The sequence below is a fragment of the Anomaloglossus baeobatrachus genome, chromosome 3 (genome assembly GCF_048569485.1).
Source record: "Anomaloglossus baeobatrachus isolate aAnoBae1 chromosome 3, aAnoBae1.hap1, whole genome shotgun sequence".
In the NCBI taxonomy this organism is placed as follows: Eukaryota; Metazoa; Chordata; class Amphibia; order Anura; family Aromobatidae; genus Anomaloglossus; species Anomaloglossus baeobatrachus.
The window spans coordinates 660,689,812-660,707,526 of record NC_134355.1 but is presented as its reverse complement, the minus strand read 5'-3'; the positions used below and the strand labels follow the sequence as shown (position 1 = coordinate 660,707,526).

The 17,715-nt window shown below is 45.4% G+C and overlaps 1 protein-coding gene across 1 annotated transcript in view; it reads left to right on the top strand.

The window, feature by feature from the left end:
• The window catches only part of LOC142297388 (cytochrome P450 2C5-like), a 159,394-nt gene that overhangs the window by 10,859 nt on the left and 130,820 nt on the right, over positions 1-17,715 (top strand). The window lies entirely within an intron of this gene.

The window sequence follows — 17,715 nt, the reverse complement described above, 5'->3', positions numbered from 1 at the left end:
AGATGATAAATTTAAACATTGTTGGATTAGTTTATCTTAATTTTTCATTTCACTTCTAATATTGTTTTCTAGCTTGAAAAAGTTCAAGTCATATTTTGTGTCCTTCCCACAAACTAGTTGGTCACAGCGAGCTTCGGGGTGTGATCCTCCTTGATCAGCTTGGAGTTTTCATTTTCCTATTTTTACCTTTTTGACCAGGCCACATTTTTCAATTGGGACCATTGTTGATTTATGTGGTGGTAATATAACTAGAGATGAGCGAACGTTGTCGAACCAAACCGAACAAGGAGTGCGTTCGCGAGCTGTTAGCCGTACTTCAAACCTTTAATGAACGTTTCCAAATCACATTGAATTCAATGGTAAGCCAAACGTAAGGCACAGAAAACACTTTTAGGGGGGTCAACAAGCTTCCAAACAGCAAAAATATGTTTTACAGTCCAGCACCACTGTTTTGGTATAGCCATTAACTTCCTAGACTAGTGACAGAAGAAATATAGAGGTGGATGAGAGGCAGATGCTCCCATACTCCTGAAAGTACAAAGAAGACTCAACTTGGAGACCTATTTAGTAGTCTCGGCGGTCCATGCAACACAGGCTGTGGGATGCAATTTATTTATTGTTTTTATTAAATCAAGACATGCATTATTCGGCCAATGGCAGGCGTAGGCCTCTCTTTCCAAGAACACCTTCAGTAACCTCTTCACAACATTTGGAGACACATCTTTTAGTGTCCGCCTTCTAAAACAGCAGTACAATACCATCAATTGCCCCCTCCCATAAGGAATTGACCCATCCCCATAGGGCTTCAAAATACCAGGGAGTTACGGTCCATGCAATATAGGCTGTTTTTTGGGGGTTTTTTTCAAATCAAATCCTATACAAGGATAAGGTTGCACATCAAACTTAGATAATGGTATAATGCCTCAAGCATATGGAAAAATATTGGAATATACAATGAAAAATGCTACTTGCTAATTTGAACATGTGAATAATGAATTGCATACCTGCCATGAATATTAGGAAAAAGGAGATATTTAGCAATCGCATTGATCAATGTAACTGAGCCCCAAGACCTCGTCAAGGTATATCTCTATATTGGGGTCCCTAGCTCTGTGACCCTAACTGTGTGTCATCTCATTGCAATTAAAAACTGCTGTGGGTGGAGAGGGGTAACTAAGGACTTTCTTATATAGGAGATGGAAAAAAACATGGCCGAAAGGGGCGGAGCTGTGTTCACATTCAGAGAAAAAACTACATATAACTGAATAGAATAACTGAAGTGAGCACTAATATATATATATTATGAGTGCAAGCCAAACAATACATACCATACAAGGATAAGGCTGCACATCAAACTTAGATAATGGTATAATGCCTCAAGCATATGGAAAAATATTGGAATATACAATGAAAAATGCTACTTGCTAATTTGAACATGTGAATAATGAATTGCATACCTGCCATGAATATTAGGAAAAAGGAGATATTTAGCAATCGCATTGATCAATGTAACTGAGCCCCAAGACCTCGTCAAGGTATATCTCTATATTGGGGTCCCTAGCTCTGTGACCCTAACTGTGTGTCATCTCATTGCAATTAAAAACTGCTGTGGGTGGAGAGGGGTAACTAAGGACTTTCTTATATAGGAGATGGAAAAAAACATGGCCGAAAGGGGCGGAGCTGTGTTCACATTCAGAAAAAAAACTACATATAACTGAATGTTCAAATTAGCAAGTAGCATTTTTCATTGTATATTCCAATATTTTTCCATATGCTTGAGGCATTATACCATTATCTAAGTTTGATGTGCAGCCTTATCCTTGTATGGTATGTATTGTTTGGCTTGCACTCATAATATATATATATATATATATTAGTGCTCACTTCAGTTATCCTATTCAGTTATATGTAGTTTTTTATCTGAATGTGAACACAGCTCCGCCCCTTTCGGCCATGTTTTTTTCCATCTCCTATATAAGAAAGTCCTTAGTTACCCCTCTCCACCCACAGCAGTTTTTAATTGCAATGAGATGACACACAGTTAGGGTCACAGAGCTAGGGACCCCAATATAGAGATATACCTTGACGAGGTCTTAGGGCTCAGTTACATTGATCAATGCGATTGCTAAATATCTCCTTTTTCCTAATATTCATGGCAGGTATGCAATTCATTATTCACATGTTCAAATTAGCAAGTAGCATTTTTCATTGTATATTCCAATATTTTTCCATATGCTTGAGGCATTATACCATTATCTAAGTTTGATGTGCAGCCTTATCCTTGTATGGTATGTATTGTTTGGCTTGCACTCATAATATATATATATTAGTGCTCACTTCAGTTATCCTTTTTTCAAATCAAGACATGCATTAGTGGGCCAGTGGCAGGTGTAGGCCTCTCTTTCCAAGAACATTGGCAGTAACCTCCCCACAACATTTGGTGACACATCTTTTAGTCTTTGCCTTCCAAAACAACAGTAATTATCATCATTTGCCCCCTTGCCACAGGTAATTGTCCTGCCCCATATATCTTGAAAACACCAGGGAGTTCCAGTCCATGCAACACAGGCTGTGAGCCAGTAAATTTTTTTAAATCATGTTGTTTGCGCATGTGCCGGATCATGCATATAGTAGTCAAATTTATTGCATTTTTGCCTCTACTGAATCATTTTTCTCAATGTTGTGAGATAATGAAGGAAATATTGAGGTGGATGACAGACAGGTGTAGGGCTGGTGCTCATATATCCATGCCACTACAGAGAAGACCCAACTTAGAGACCCATCTTGGAGCCTCAAGGTTCAAAAACCTTTTAAACAGACAGCAGAGTAGTATAGTAGCATCAATTTCCCCCTCCCCATAGAGTCTTAAAATACCAGGGAGTTACGGTCCATGCAAAGCACAGACTGTGCCTCGGCATTTCAACTTTAAAAATCAAGACATGCCTGAGTGATAACACTGGTTACAATGCATGGAACACATAGGCTGTGGGCCGTTTTTTGCTTTCTTTTAAATCAAGACATGCATTAGTGGTAGGCGTAGACCTCTTTTTTCAAGAACACTGGAAGTAACTTCTACACAACATTTAGAGACACATCTTGTAGACTATGCTTTTCAAAGCAGCAGTACAGTAGCATTGATTGTCCCCTCCCCTTAGGGTCTTAAAACATCAGGGAGTTACGGTATATGCAACAAACAGGCTGTGGCCCGACATTTCAACTTTAAAAATCATGACATGCCTGAGTGCCAGGTGTAGGTCTCTGGTCCCCAGAAGACTGGCACTACAGACCAAAGCAAACTTGGAGACACTACTTGGGGTCTCCACACTTCCAAAAAGTAAGGTGAAGCAACAGGAAAAGTGGCCATAATTGGCACACAATACCAATAGGCCAACAAAGCAAATGGCTGCATCGGACCTGCACCAGAACAAAGCCTGAAATAGCATTTGTTTTTTGTCACCAAAGCAAGCAAGATGACAGACAGGCATAGGTCTCCCGCTCACAGAAGCCTGCCAAGACAGACCAAAGCAAACCTGGAGTCCCTTCTTGGAATCTCCATATTTCCAAAACTTAAGGTTAGGCAACAGGAAAGTGGCCACAATTGGCACACAATACCAATAGGCCAACAAAGCAACATGGCTGTGTGGAACTGGCACGGGAACAAGGCCTGAAACAGCATTTATTTCATCCCCAGAGCAAGCAAGATGACAGACAGGGGTAAACCTCTTGCTCACAGATGCCTTGCACTACATCATTGCCTAATCTGCACAGTCTGTGTTTATCCATCAATACATCGCCAGCAATCCTGAAGACACATTCTAATAGAACGCTGGCTGCCGGGCAGGCCACAACCTCCAAGGCATGACTGGCAAGCTCAGGCCACTCTTCCATTTTTGAACACCAAAATGCAAAATGGTACAAACATTGATTGCATTGATATTGATCTCTAGATAATCCAGCACCATGCTCTCTAGTCATTGACTTTGTGTCAGACTATACCCTGTTCTGCTTGTGCATGCGATGGTGTAAAAAAATGTGTTCCAACAAGCATATAAATTTGTTCTGGCACTTGAACTGCTGCTAATCTTTCTGCGTTGAGGAGGCGACGTTCGCGTGGTTGGAATTGTAGAACTGTCATGCACGTGATGTGCCTCCCTGCTATCTTGTGGAAAAGTACTGTTCAGATGGTCTACAAGCTTGTTTTGATACTCCATCATTCGCATGTCCCTTTACACGGGTGAAAGCATCTTGCTAAATTGACTCTTGTGCTGTGGAGCTAACAGAGTGGCAACCCAGTAGTCGGCACTATTTTAAATCTTAACGATATGGACATCATGTAGGAAATAGTGCAGCGAGAAGGTGCTCATGTGTTTGATGCTTCCATGCAGTCCAAGTCCATGTTGGATTGGTGGCGGTTTAACGCTGAAGCTTGCCTCCTCTGTCAACTCACAGCAACCATGGACAAAAGAGACGGAACCAACATTTTCTTTGTCTCCGGAGTTTTCTGCGCCCATCACCTCTTTCTCCTCCTCCACTGTGTGAGTACATCGCATATCAGCCGTTTATCTGATAGGCCAAAATTCATTTGTATTTTCATTTTGCCAGTCGATTAGCAGTAAAAGTGAGTACACACCAACTGTGCCTTCTGCAGCAGCGCATCCAGCCCAGGATACTGGGCTAGAAAGTTTTATATAACTAAGTTCAGAACATGAGCCATGCAAGGCTCTATGCATGTTGCCCATGCGTAGGGCCGCTAACAGCTGTTGCAGCTGTAGCTGTCTACAACTCTGCAGCTGTGTGACTGAATTCTCTGATGCAGATTATTTCAGCACTGCCTGATTGTGTTGAGCCCTGTCCGAGCTGTATGGATGAGTGGGGGATTCTGTTTGAACGCTCTGAACTTTTGGTACTTTAAGGAAGAGCTTGATTGTGCAGGTGGATGCCCTTGAGGAGCTTGAGGAAACAGAAGAGGAAGTGGTAGATCCAGAATTTGAGCCCAAAAGCCTTGGGGATTTCAACACTTTGAAAGCAGCCCCTTTCCTGCCTGCACCAGAGTAACTCAGTGCCCAGTCAGCGAGATGTAATGCCCCTGCCCATGCTTGCTGGTCCAGGTGTCAGTGGTGAAATGCACCCTGGGAGACACAGAGTTTTCCAAGGAAAAGGTAATCTTGGCTGCGTCTTGATAGGGTAGCGCAGACTTAGCTTTATTAGAGAAGTAATGTTGACTAGGTAACTGGTACTGGGGGACGGCAATGGCCATGACGTTTCAGAGACCATCTGAATCCACCAGCGGGAAAGGCAGCATTTTCGTGGCCAACAGTTTTGATATGGTGAAGTTCAAGCACCTTGCTTTCTCATGTGTGGGAAGAAATGGTCTTTTATGTGACCAAAACTGTGGGACTGAGGGCTGGCTGCTGTAATGGGAGAGGGTGGAGGAAGTTGTGCATGACCGACTGGTGGACTGTGCAGGATGTGTAGGGGTAAATGTAATGCTGGATTGAGAACCATTTGGTGTGCTCGATGTCTCACATGGATCTAAAACACCAGGCATAGTCACTTTCAAAATACCTGACAGTCCCTCAGTCACCCCCACTGTTGCCAGTACAAAAAAGGATGTTCTGCGGTCAGAGACCTGTATTACAATATTTCACTGGTGATACAGGAGGAGGAAGAAACAGCAAACAATGTTGATTTATCAGCCGGTGGTTGGGTAGGCCCATTAGTCAACATTTTATTGCAATGAGTTTCCCACAGTAATGCATGTTGGTTCACCATGTGCTTGTTCATGCTTGTAGTAGTCAAATTATTATAATTTCTGCCTCTACTCAGTCGTTGTTTACAACACTGGCAGGTAACGGAAGTTGGGTCATCTTTTCCAGTCTCAAAAAACGGCCCAGTCTAGGCAAACCTTCCTGCGAACTGCGGACCCGCAACTGTTTGCTGGCCATAGCCAGAGTTGTGGCTGAGGATTCAGTGCTTCTCATGGTTGCATTACTACGTGTTTGTGCGGAAATCGCCACTTTAACATCCTTGGCTTCCGCCTCCTTTTCCTGCTGGGATCCTACTTTGTCTGAGCCAGGACCAACTCACAAAGATTTTGGGCATCGGTGCAGAAGCTTTCCTCCTCATGAGTCTGGAAATCTTTGGAGCAGACCTGTGATGACCATGGGATAGAATGTGTGAACAGCTCTGCAGACTCACCCATGTGTGGTTCACCACAGTCAGTTTGCCGGTTGGAGTTTTGTGACGGGGGGACAAACAAGTGTAATTGGGGTGGCACCTCTGGGGAATGAAGTGTGTATGATGTTGAGGTGGAAGAAGACGAGGAGAGGCCACTTGATGCAGCGCTTGCCACCAACTCTAGCACTTGCTGTTTATCAGCCTCACTTTGAAATTGAAGCGATGTGCGGCTGCCAAAGAAATAAAGTGGAGTAGGATGTCCAGTAACAGAAATTGTTCTTATGTCTTTTGGGAAAGGTTGAGCTGGCGGTTGGTTACTAGATCTTTCACTAACAGAACTTTCCACATGTACACCTCCAACACGCCACCTATTCCCTTTTGTACGACAACCTCGTAGTGATTTACCACTTATGGTAAATGAAATAGAAGTTTCGCATCCCTGCACCCACACTTGTCAAACACCTGACACAAAAGCTAAATTAATTAGTTACTAAGAGTTTGAAGTATACTGTTTTACCTTGTTCAATAGCACTTTCACAGCAGGCACCAATACCTATAAATTTATTTCAGTGCTTCACTTTGAACAGACTCAGAAAACTGGCAATAGCCACTTTTTAGATACTGCACTAAAAACTTTATTAGTCTCGCCAAAAATATGTGGTTATATCTAGAGCGGTATTTTTTTCTACAAGCAATTTAAATTGCCAAGTTACAGTGTGTAGCTATTGCACTAACAATTTTTTTAGTACCGCCAATAATACGTGGTTATACCCAGAGGGTGTTTTAAATTTTTCTACAGGCAATTAAAATTGTCAAGATGCAGTATATGTAAATACTACACTAACATGTTTTTGTGGACCGCCAATAATATGTGGTTACTATAACCAGAGCAATGTTTTAAAAATTTTTTACAGGCAATTACAATTCCCAAGATGCAGTGTGCAGATACTGCACTAAAATTTTTTTATAATTATAAAATAAATAAATATGAATAATATAAATAATCACAGAAGCCCTTCTGTCTCCACCTTGAGAATGTTGCTGCACCATAATTGGCTGCAGGAACAGCCACAAATAATGTGAAGGAAAAAAGAAAACATGGCGCCGCGCATCTGACTTATCTTGGTCTAGAGTCCCCAATCCTTCACTGATTTTACACATCTCCACATCAAACAGCACCGCAATCTTATCGAGAAGCAGAATATGCTATTAAAACAGCATTTTTTTAAACCCAGTCAGCATTCAGGGGTTGGAAACCGAACATAAGCGAACATTCCTGACTTTTGGGGAAGGGGCTTGCGTTTGCCGAGCACAAACGAACAAGCTCAGGCTCATACCGAATTTGAAATTGGTGAACCTTTGTCGAACAAGTTCGCTCATCTTTAGTAATAACTTGTGAATCTGAGATTGTTTTTTCCATCACTCATTGGACTTCATGATAAAGGTAAATTTAAATCAATATGATTTTCATTTATTTCTGAAAAAGCTGAAAATGTTATGAAAGTTTTAAAAAAATTGCATCATGGTTGGAAAAGGGTTACCGACTAGTGATGCATACCTCCCAACTTTTCAAGAAAGGAAAGAGGGACAAAGTTTCCGCGCACCGCAGCAAATTTTGACCACGCCCCTAGCCACACCCCTAGCCACACCCATTTAGCAGTAAGGGTCATTCAGCAGATGCCCCGGACTGTTCATTCATATTCATAGCAGTCAGAATTTTTTTATATTTCTATGTGTCACTATATGACATGTTGCTTATTTGTGCCTATCAATCCGTGTTCACACGTTGCATAAATTCTGTTTCTTTTTGTTTCTGTCTGCACCAAACTACACAATAACAATCTTCTCTGTTTTTTCCATTTTTGCTGCATTTTTTTCTGCCTTTTCTCCATTATTTAATGTGTTTTTGGTTCACATGTGAATCTGCGTTTTTAAGTGTTTTTATGTACAGAGAAGCTTTTTCCTGCATTTTTTTAAGCTCCACATAGAAACCTCCAGAGAACCCCCCCCCCCCCCGAAAACCGCAGAATTCAGGAGCGTCTTTTCATGGAATCACATCCACTTTACTTGGATAATTAAACACAGCAGAATAAATGTGCAAAAAAACAGCAGAAAAATATGCAGCATTTACACTACATGTGAATATGGACTAATTGTCCAAGCAAAGTGGATGAGACGTTATGAAATCTCCGCTCCTGGTGCGTGGAAAGACGCCGCTGAACTGTGCGGATTTGGTGTTTCTTTCTTTATATGCTTCAGGATTCACATCAGCAACAAACATGTATCAAATAAGGGGGACAATGTATAAAAAATACCGCAAACACGCAATAATCAGAGAACATTGTTATTGCACTCGTGGCGCGGACACCTGCAGAAAAAATGCAGCATTTACGCTATGTGTGAACACGGCCTCAGTGATCCATTTTTATTACATTTTTTATGGGTTTTAATAAAGAAAAATAATAAATTGCGCCTTTTTTTCCCGCCATTTACCGATCCCCATAAATAATCTGATCGCTGTGTTGTTCAGGTCATTACGATTACAGGGACACCAAATATGTCCACGTTATTTGCTGATTTGTAATGTTTATTATTTTATAAAAAAAGTGCAATAAAATTACATTATTCTATTTTTTTTAATTATTTTTAGTAACTTTATTAGAAGAAAAAAAATCCTCTTTTCCTCTCCCTCTAGAATACAGGACATAGAGATGCTGCTCTGTACAATGTAGCTGTGTCCTGTGTAATCTGCTGTGTAAGAGGCTGCATTGTAGGTTCATTTATGTGAAATCCTCCCCTTGACATCATCAATCCTAGTGGCTCAACAGCTAGAGCAGCTAGGAAAGCCAGGAGGTTGCTGGACACAAGTTTTGAACGTTGCTGGTTTGAATCCAAGGTGGTGAAGATAAAAAAAAAATAAAAAAATTGTATTTGTATTTTTTTCCTCATTTCTTTATAGTAGTTTTATGGGAACAAATGAATCTGACTCTTTCACCAACATTGAGATACAGTATTTATTTATCTATCTATCTATCTATCTATCTATCTATCTATCTATCTATCTCTATCCCTCTATCTATCTATCTATGATTCTATCTATCTATGATTCTATCTAACTATGATTCTATCTCTCTATCTATGATTCTATCTATCCATCTATCTATCTATGATTCTATCTATCTATGATTCTATCTATCTATGATTCTATCTCTCTATCTATCTATGATTCTATCTCTATCTATCTATTATCTGTCGTGTATCTATATATCCCTCTATCATCCATCCCTCTATCATCCATCCATCCCACTATCATCCATCCATCCCTCCCTCTATCTCTCCATTCATCCCTCCATTCATCCCTCCATTCATCCCTCCATTCATCCCTCTATCATCCATCCATCCATCCCTCTATCCCTCCATTCATCCCTCTATCATCCATGCATCCATCCCTCCCTCTATCCCTCCATTCATCCCTCCATTCATCCCTCTATCATCCATCCCTCCCTCTATCCCTCCATTCATCCCTCTATCTCTCCATTCATCCCTCCATTCATCCCTCCATTCATCCCTCCATTCATCCCTCTATCCCTGCATTCATCCCTCCATTCATCCCTCTATCCCTCCATTTATCCCTCCATTCATCCCTCTATCATCTATCCATCCATCCCTCTATCCCTCCCTCTATCCCTCCCTTCATCCCTCCATTCATGCCTCTATCATCCATCCATCCCTCCCTCTATCCCTCCCTCTATCCCTCCATTCATCCCTCCATTCATCCCTCTATCATCCATCCATCCCTCCCTCTATCCCTCCATTCATCCCTCTATCCCTCCATTCATCCCTCCTTCTATCCCTCCATTCATCCCTCTATTATCCATCCATCCCTGCCTCTATCCCTCCATTCATCCCTCTATCCCTCCATTCATCCCTCCCTCTATTCCTCCATTCATCCCTCCATTCATCCCTCTATCATTCATCCCTCCCTCTATCCCTCCTTTCATCCCTCCATTCATCCCTCTATCCCTCCATTCATCCCTCTATCCCTCCTTTCATCCCTCCCTCTATCCCTCCATCCATCCCTCCATTCATCCCTCTATCATCCATCCATCCCTCTATCCCTCCTTTCATCCCTCTATCCCTCCATTCATCCCTCCTTCTATCCCTCCATTCATCCCTCTATCATCCATCCATCCCTCCCTCTATCCCTCCATTCATCCCTCAATTCATCCCTCTATCATCCATCCATCCCTGCCTCTATCCCTCCATTCATCCCTCTATCCCTCCATTCATCCCTCCCTCTATCCCTCCATTCATCCCTCCATTCATGCCTCTATCATCCATCCCTCTATCCCTCCCTCTATCCCTCCATTCATCCCTCCATTCATCCCTCTATCATCCATCCATCCCTCCCTCTATCCCTCCATTCATCCCTCTATCCCTCCATTCATCCCTCCCTCTATCCCTCCATTCATCCCTCTATTATCCATCCATCCATCCCTGCCTCTATCCCTCCATTCATCCCTCTATCCCTCCATTCATCCCTCCCTCTATCCCTCCATTCATCCCTCCATTCATCCCTCTATCATCCATCCCTCCCTCTATCCCTCCATTCATCCCTCCATTCATCCCTCTATCCCTCCATTCATCCCTCCATTCATCCCTCTATCCCTCCATTCATCCCTCCCTCTATCCCTCCATCCATCCCTCCATTCATCCCTCTATCATCCATCCATCCCTCTATCCCTCCTTTCATCCCTCTATCCCTCCATTCATCCCTCCTTCTATCCCTCCATTCATCCCTCTATCATCCATCCATCCCTCCCTCTATCCCTCCATTCATCCCTCAATTCATCCCTCTATCATCCATCCATTCCTGCCTCTATCCCTCCATTCATCCCTCTATCCCTCCATTCATCCCTCCCTCTATCCCTCCATTCATCCCTCCATTCATCCCTCTATCATCCATCCATCCCTCCCTCTATCCCTCTATCATCCATGCATCCATCCCTCCCTCTATCCCTCCATTCATCCCTCCATTCAACCCTCTATCATCTATCCCTCCCTCTATCCCTCCATTCATCCCTCTATCCCTCCATTCATCCCTCCATTCATCCCTCCTTCTATCCCTCCATTCATCCCTCCATCTATCCCTCCCTCTATCCCTCCATTCATCCCTCTATCATCCATCCATCCCTCCCTCTATCCCTCCTTTCATCCCTCTATCCCTCCATTCATCCCTCCCTCTTTCCCTCCATTCATCCCTCCATTCATCCCTCTATCATCCATCCCTTCCTCTATCCCTCCATTCATCCCTCTATCCCTCCATTCATCCCTCCATTCATCCCTCTATCCCTCCATTCATCCCTCCCTCTATCCCTCCATCCATCCCTCCATTCATCCCTCTATCATCCATCCATCACTCTATCCCTCTTTTCATCCCTCTATCCCTCCATTCATCCCTCCTTCTAACCCTCCATCCATCCCTCTATCATCCATCTTTGCAGCTGAATAATCTGCTTCTGGTGTCTGCAGTATAGAGGTCAAGATAACAAAATCTTCCTACTGCTTTCAATAGAGGCTGTAGCTCAGTGGTAAAGCTGCTGTCTTTGAAACAATGAACTCACAGCTCCATGAGTTCGAGTCCCGGCCGCCCCGAAAATACAGAGCCGATGATAATTTAATTTATTCACTCCACTGAGGGAAGGAGCCGGGACATTAGCTGTGAGCCGCGGGAGTGCGGGACAGCCCTGATAAATCGTGCAAGTCCCGCAGAATCCGGGACGGTTGGGAGGTATGGTGATGAGCGAGTACTAAAAAGCTCGGGTGCTCGAGGCTCGGGCCGAGCATCCCAAGATACTCGTGTACTCGGCCCGAGCACCGAGCCCAATGTTATCCTATGGGAGACCCTAGTATTTTTGTGAAATGACCCCCGGCAGCATGTAGAAACCCTAAAAATGGCACAAAAGTCTCAGAAGAGTGCTCAAATGACATGGCAACAGCATGGGGAAGACCCCTTGAAGCATTTATCACTCAAAAGTCACAGCTGTGAACAATTTTGTCCGTGTTTTACGCCATTTTTACGGACTCACCAGAAAACCTTCAAAAATGACACCAAAATGAATTTTCATGGCGGAAATGTTAAGGGCACATACCCAATAGTGAGATAGAGCTGGTGTATGTTACTTTTTGAGATCAATACATGAAAGATTTTACGTAAAACATTGTGTGGCACTCCGATGTCCCTGAGAAGAGACGTACATAAAGGCCTCTGAGTCTAATGTGCCCATTTTGAGGAAGTGAGTCTGTGTAGTATTTTCCTTTGCCAGGGCAGTCCAAAATTGTGAGGTTCACCAATGCCCCTGCATACAGACGTGCATGATGGCCTGTAAACCTGAAGTGCCCATTGTAAGGAAGTGGGTCTATTGTAGTATAGCCCTTAGGCAGGGCAGCCAAAAATTGGGAGGCTCCACGTTGTCCCTGGATAGAGATGTGCATGAGGGCCTCAAAACATTAAGTGTTCATTGTCAGGAAGTGGGTGTATTATAGTATAGCCCTTAGGCAGGGCAGCCAAAAATTGTGAGGCTCCACGTTGTCCCTGGATAGAGACGTGCATGAGGGCCTCAAAACATTAAGTGTCCATTGTCAGGAAGTGGGTGTATTATAGTATAGCCCTTTGGCAGGGCAGCCAAAAATTGGGAGGCTCCACGTTGTCCCTGGCTAGAGACGTGCATGAGGGCCTCAAAACATTAAGTGTCCATTGTCAGGAAGTGGGTGTATTATAGTATAGCCCTTTGGCAGGGCAGCAAAAATTGGGAGGCTCCACGTTGTCCCTGGATAGAGACGTGCATGAGGGCCTCAAAACATTAAGTGTCCATTGTCAGGAAGTGGGTGTATTATAGTATAGCCCTTTGGCAGGGCAGCCAAAAATTGGGAGGCTCCACGTTGTCCCTGGATAGAGACGTGCATGAGGGCCTCAAAACATTAAGTGTCCATTGTCAGGAAGTGGGTGTATTATAGTATAGCCCTTTGGCAGGGCAGCCAAAAATTGGGAGGCTCCACGTTGTCCCTGGATAGAGACGTGCATGAGGGCCTCAAAACATTAAGTGTCCATTGTCAGGAAGTGGGTGTATTATAGTATAGCCCTTTGGCAGGGCAGCCAAAAATTGGGAGGCTCCACGTTGTCCCTGGATAGAGACGTGCATGAGGGCCTCAAAACATTAAGTGTCCATTGTCAGGAAGTGGGTGTATTATAGTATAGCCCTTTGGCAGGGCAGCCAAAAATTGGGAGGCTCCATGTTGTCCCTGGATAGAGACGTGCATGAGGGCCTCAAAACATTAAGTGTCCATTGTCAGGAAGTGGGTGTATTATAGTATAGCCCTTTGGCAGGGCAGCCAAAAATTGGGAGGCTTCACGTTGTCCCTGGATAGAGACGTGCATGAGGGCCTCAAAACATTAAGTGTCCATTGTCAGGAAGTGGGTGTATTATAGTATAGCCCTTTGGCAGGGCAGCCAAAAATTTGGAGGCTCCACGTTGTCCCTGGATAGAGACGTGCATGAGGGCCTCAAAACATTGTTCCCATTGCAAAGGAGCGGGTCTCCTGTCGTTGTAGTGTCCATTCTGCAAAGAATGGGCGAAAAAATTTACCACTGGGGGTTTACCTGAAACAAAGGCCTAACTATTGTAACGGTCATCATGGTGGCGCATGAGGAGAAGGAGGAGCAGTCCAGCGATTATCCAAAGTCCAGAAGTGTGTACCCATGGGTGACTGGAGGTACATGGCAAATTCCCGTTACAAACTTTAAATTCCGCTCTCATTTGCTGGTGGTGTGGTGAAGTCTGGCCCAATCCAACCCTTGTTCATCTTGATCAGAGTCAGCCTGTCAGCATTTTCAGTTGACAGGCGGGTGCGTTTATCTGTAATGATTCCACCTGCGGCACTAAAAACACGCTCTGACAAAACGCTAGCGGCAGGGCAGGCCAGGACTTCCAAGGCGTAGAGAGCCAATTCATGCCACGTGTCCACCTTGGATACCCAATAATTGTAAGGCACAGAGGAATGTCGGAGTACAGTTGTTCGATCTGCAAGGTACTCCTTGAGCATCTGGGCAAACTTAGGATTTCTTGTGGCACTACCCCGCACCTCAGGGGCTATGGTACGTGAGGGGCTGAGAAAACTGTCCCACATCTTAAAGACTGTTCCCCTACCTCTGGCGGATTGGACTTGTGCCTCTCTCGGCTGTACGCCTTGGTTGTCCACTGATTCCTGACCTATGCCGCTAGCGTTTTGTGAGGGGAATGCTTTGCCTACTTCCGTGACTATGGCCTTCCGGAACTGCTGCATTTTGGTTGACCTCTCCGCCTTGGGAATAAGAGACATAAAGTTCTCCTTGTAGCGTGGGTCTAACAGTGTTACCAACCAGTAATGATTGTCGGCCAAGATGTTCTTAACGCGAGGGTCACGAGACAGGCAGCTTACCATAAAGTCAGCCATGTGCGCCAGACTCTTAACAGCCAGGACTTCAGTAGCCTGACCAACACGATGACTGAACATGCTGTCCTCCTCCTCCTCCTCCTCCTCCTCATCCTCATCTACCCTGTCCTCTGGCCAGCCACGCTGAACCGAGGATATGACTGGTGTGCATGTCATATCCTCAATTTGGCCGGAGAGTTGCTCCATGTCTTCATCCTCCTCCTCGTCATAGTCCTCCACTGCACGTTGTGATGAGACGAGGCTGGGCTGTGTGTTATCACCCACACCCACTACTGTTTCTTGCTGCAACTCATCGCGCTCCGCCTGCAATGCATCATGTTTGTTTTTGAGCAGAGACCGTTTTAGAAGGCAGAGTAGCGGTATGGTGACGCTAATAAGGGCGTCATCACCACTCACCATCTTGGTGGAGTCCTCAAAGTTTTGGAGGATGGTACATAGGTCGGACATCCATCTCCACTCCTCAGGTGTTATGTGTGGAGTTTGACCCATTTCCCGACGGCTTAGGTGATGCAGGTACTCAACAACTGCCCTCTTCTGCTCACATATCCTGACCAACATGTGCAGAGTTGAATTCCAACGCGTGGGGACATCACACACCAGTCTGTGAGCCGGAAGATGCAAACGGCGCTGAAAGCCGGCAAGGCCGGCTGAAGCAGTAGGTGACTTTCGAAAATGTGCAGACAGGCGGCGAACTTTTACCAGCAGATCAGACAGCTCTGGGTATGACTTTAGAAACCGCTGAACCACGAGGTTGAGCACATGGGCCACGCATGGAACATGTGTCAGCTGGCCTCGCCTCAAAGCCGCCACCAGGTTCCGGCCATTGTCACACACGACCTTTCCTGGCTTTAGGTTCAGAGGTGTGAGCCAGTGATCTGCCTGCTGTTTCAGAGCTGTCCACACCTCTTCTGCATTGTGGGGTTTGTCACCTATGCAGATTAGCTTCAGCACAGCCTGTTGCCGCTTCGCCGAGGCAGTGCTGCAGTGCTTCCAGCTTGGGACTGGTGTGGAGGGTAAAGTGGATGAGGATGCGCAGGAGGAGGAGGAGGCTGAAGAGCATGACATTCCGGAGCTGTAGAGTGTGGGTGAAACCCTGACTGAGGTAGGGCCAGCAAACCTTGGTGTGGGAAGGACGTGTTCCGTCCCTCACTCAGACTGGGTCCCAGCTTCCACAATATTAACCCAGTGTGCCGTCAACGAGATGTAGCGGCCTTGCCCACAAGCACTTGTCCACGTGTCTGTGGTTAGGTGGACTTTGGGTGAAACAGCGTTGTTCAGGGCATGTGTGATGTTTTGTGACACGTGGTTATGCAACGCAGGGACGGCACACCAGGAGAAATAGTGGCGGCTGGGGACCGAGTAACGTGGGACAGCTGCCGCCATCAGGTCGCGGAATGCTTCTGTCTCCACCAGCCTAAAAGGCAACATTTCCAGCGCAAGCAGTCGCGAAATGTTAGCATTTAGAACTGTGGCATGTGGGGCGTTGGCAGTGTATTTGCGCCTGCGTTCAAAGGTTTGCTGAATGGATAACTGAAGGCTGCGCTGGGACAAGGACAAGCTTGATGATGGTGTTATTTCTGCGTAGGCAACTGCAGGTGCAGGACCGGAGGAGGCTTGTTCGCAGGCAGCATGGACAGGGGATTGTCTCGCATGCACAACCAGCGAAGACGTAGCAGTGACATCAGCAAGCACTGCTCCTCGACTCTGTTGTACTTCCCACAAAGTCGGGTGCTTGGCTGACATGTGCCTGATCATGCTGGTGGTGGTCAGGCTGCTAGTTTTGGTACCCCTGCTGATGCTGGCACGGCAGGTGTTGCAAATGGCCTTTTTAGGATCATCTGGAGCCAACTTAAAAAACTGCCAGACTCGGGAAGACCTAACATTTGTACAGGCACCTTGTGTCGTGTTGTTGTTCCGGGGAACGGTTGCCTGACTTCTGCCTGGAGCCACCACCCTGCTTCTTACTGCCTGTTGGGATGCTACGCCTCCCTCCCCCTGCGCACTGCTGTCCTCGCTCTGCATATCCTCCTGCCAGGTTGGGTCAGTTACTGGATCATCCACCACGTCGTCTTCCTCTTCCGCACCCTGCTCCTCCTCCTGACTTCCTGACAATTGTGTCTCATCATCGTCCATCCCTTGTTGAGACACGTTGCCAACTTCGTGAGAACGTGGCTGCTCAAATATTTGGGCATCTGTACATACGATCTCCTCATGACCCACTTCAAAATGAGCTGGCGAGAGGCCAGAATGTGCGAATTGAAACGTGAACAGCTCTTCCGAGTGTCCAAGTGTGGGATCATTAATGTCCGAGGACGTGTACTCAGCCTTGTGGTAGGAAGGAGGATCAGGTTCTGAAATGTGTGGTGCAGTATCACGTCTACTGACACTTGACCGTGTGGAAGACAGAGTGTGTGTGGTGGTGCCAATCTGACTGGAAGCATTATTAGCTATCCAACTAACAACCTGTTGACACTGGTCTTGGTTCAAGAGCGGTGTACTGCTGCGGTCCCCAAGAATTTGGGACAGGACGTGCGAGTGACTAGATGTGGCCCTTTGTTGTGGCGAAATTAGAGCTTGCCCACGACCTCGGCTAGGAGCAAAAATTAAGAACTCTGACACTATCAGCCACTGCTGACTGACGTGTATTATACACTACACTTGTGCGTTATATAATAGTTTGGTAAAAACGCACACAAGTGCACCTGCACGCTGCCACCGACAGGCACACACGTGCGGATTTTAAAGGCAAGCACGGACGCACTAAGAACCTAACAGGTTTTTAGGAGCGACAATTGCTGAGAAGTCTGACACTATCTGGACTGGTTTAGACTGTGTACACCAGCCCCAGATATGATGAAGGCTGGAATACGGTCACCACTAGGAATGGCTATATACCCTGCCTGCCTGCCTGCCTGTATACTGCTACAATAGTCCTGACAAGGACTGTTCTGGTCACTAGCCTGTATTCCGACCTAGCTATACCCTGCCTGTATACAGCAACAATAGTCCTGAGAAGGACTCTGCTCCTGTACTCCGACCTGGCTA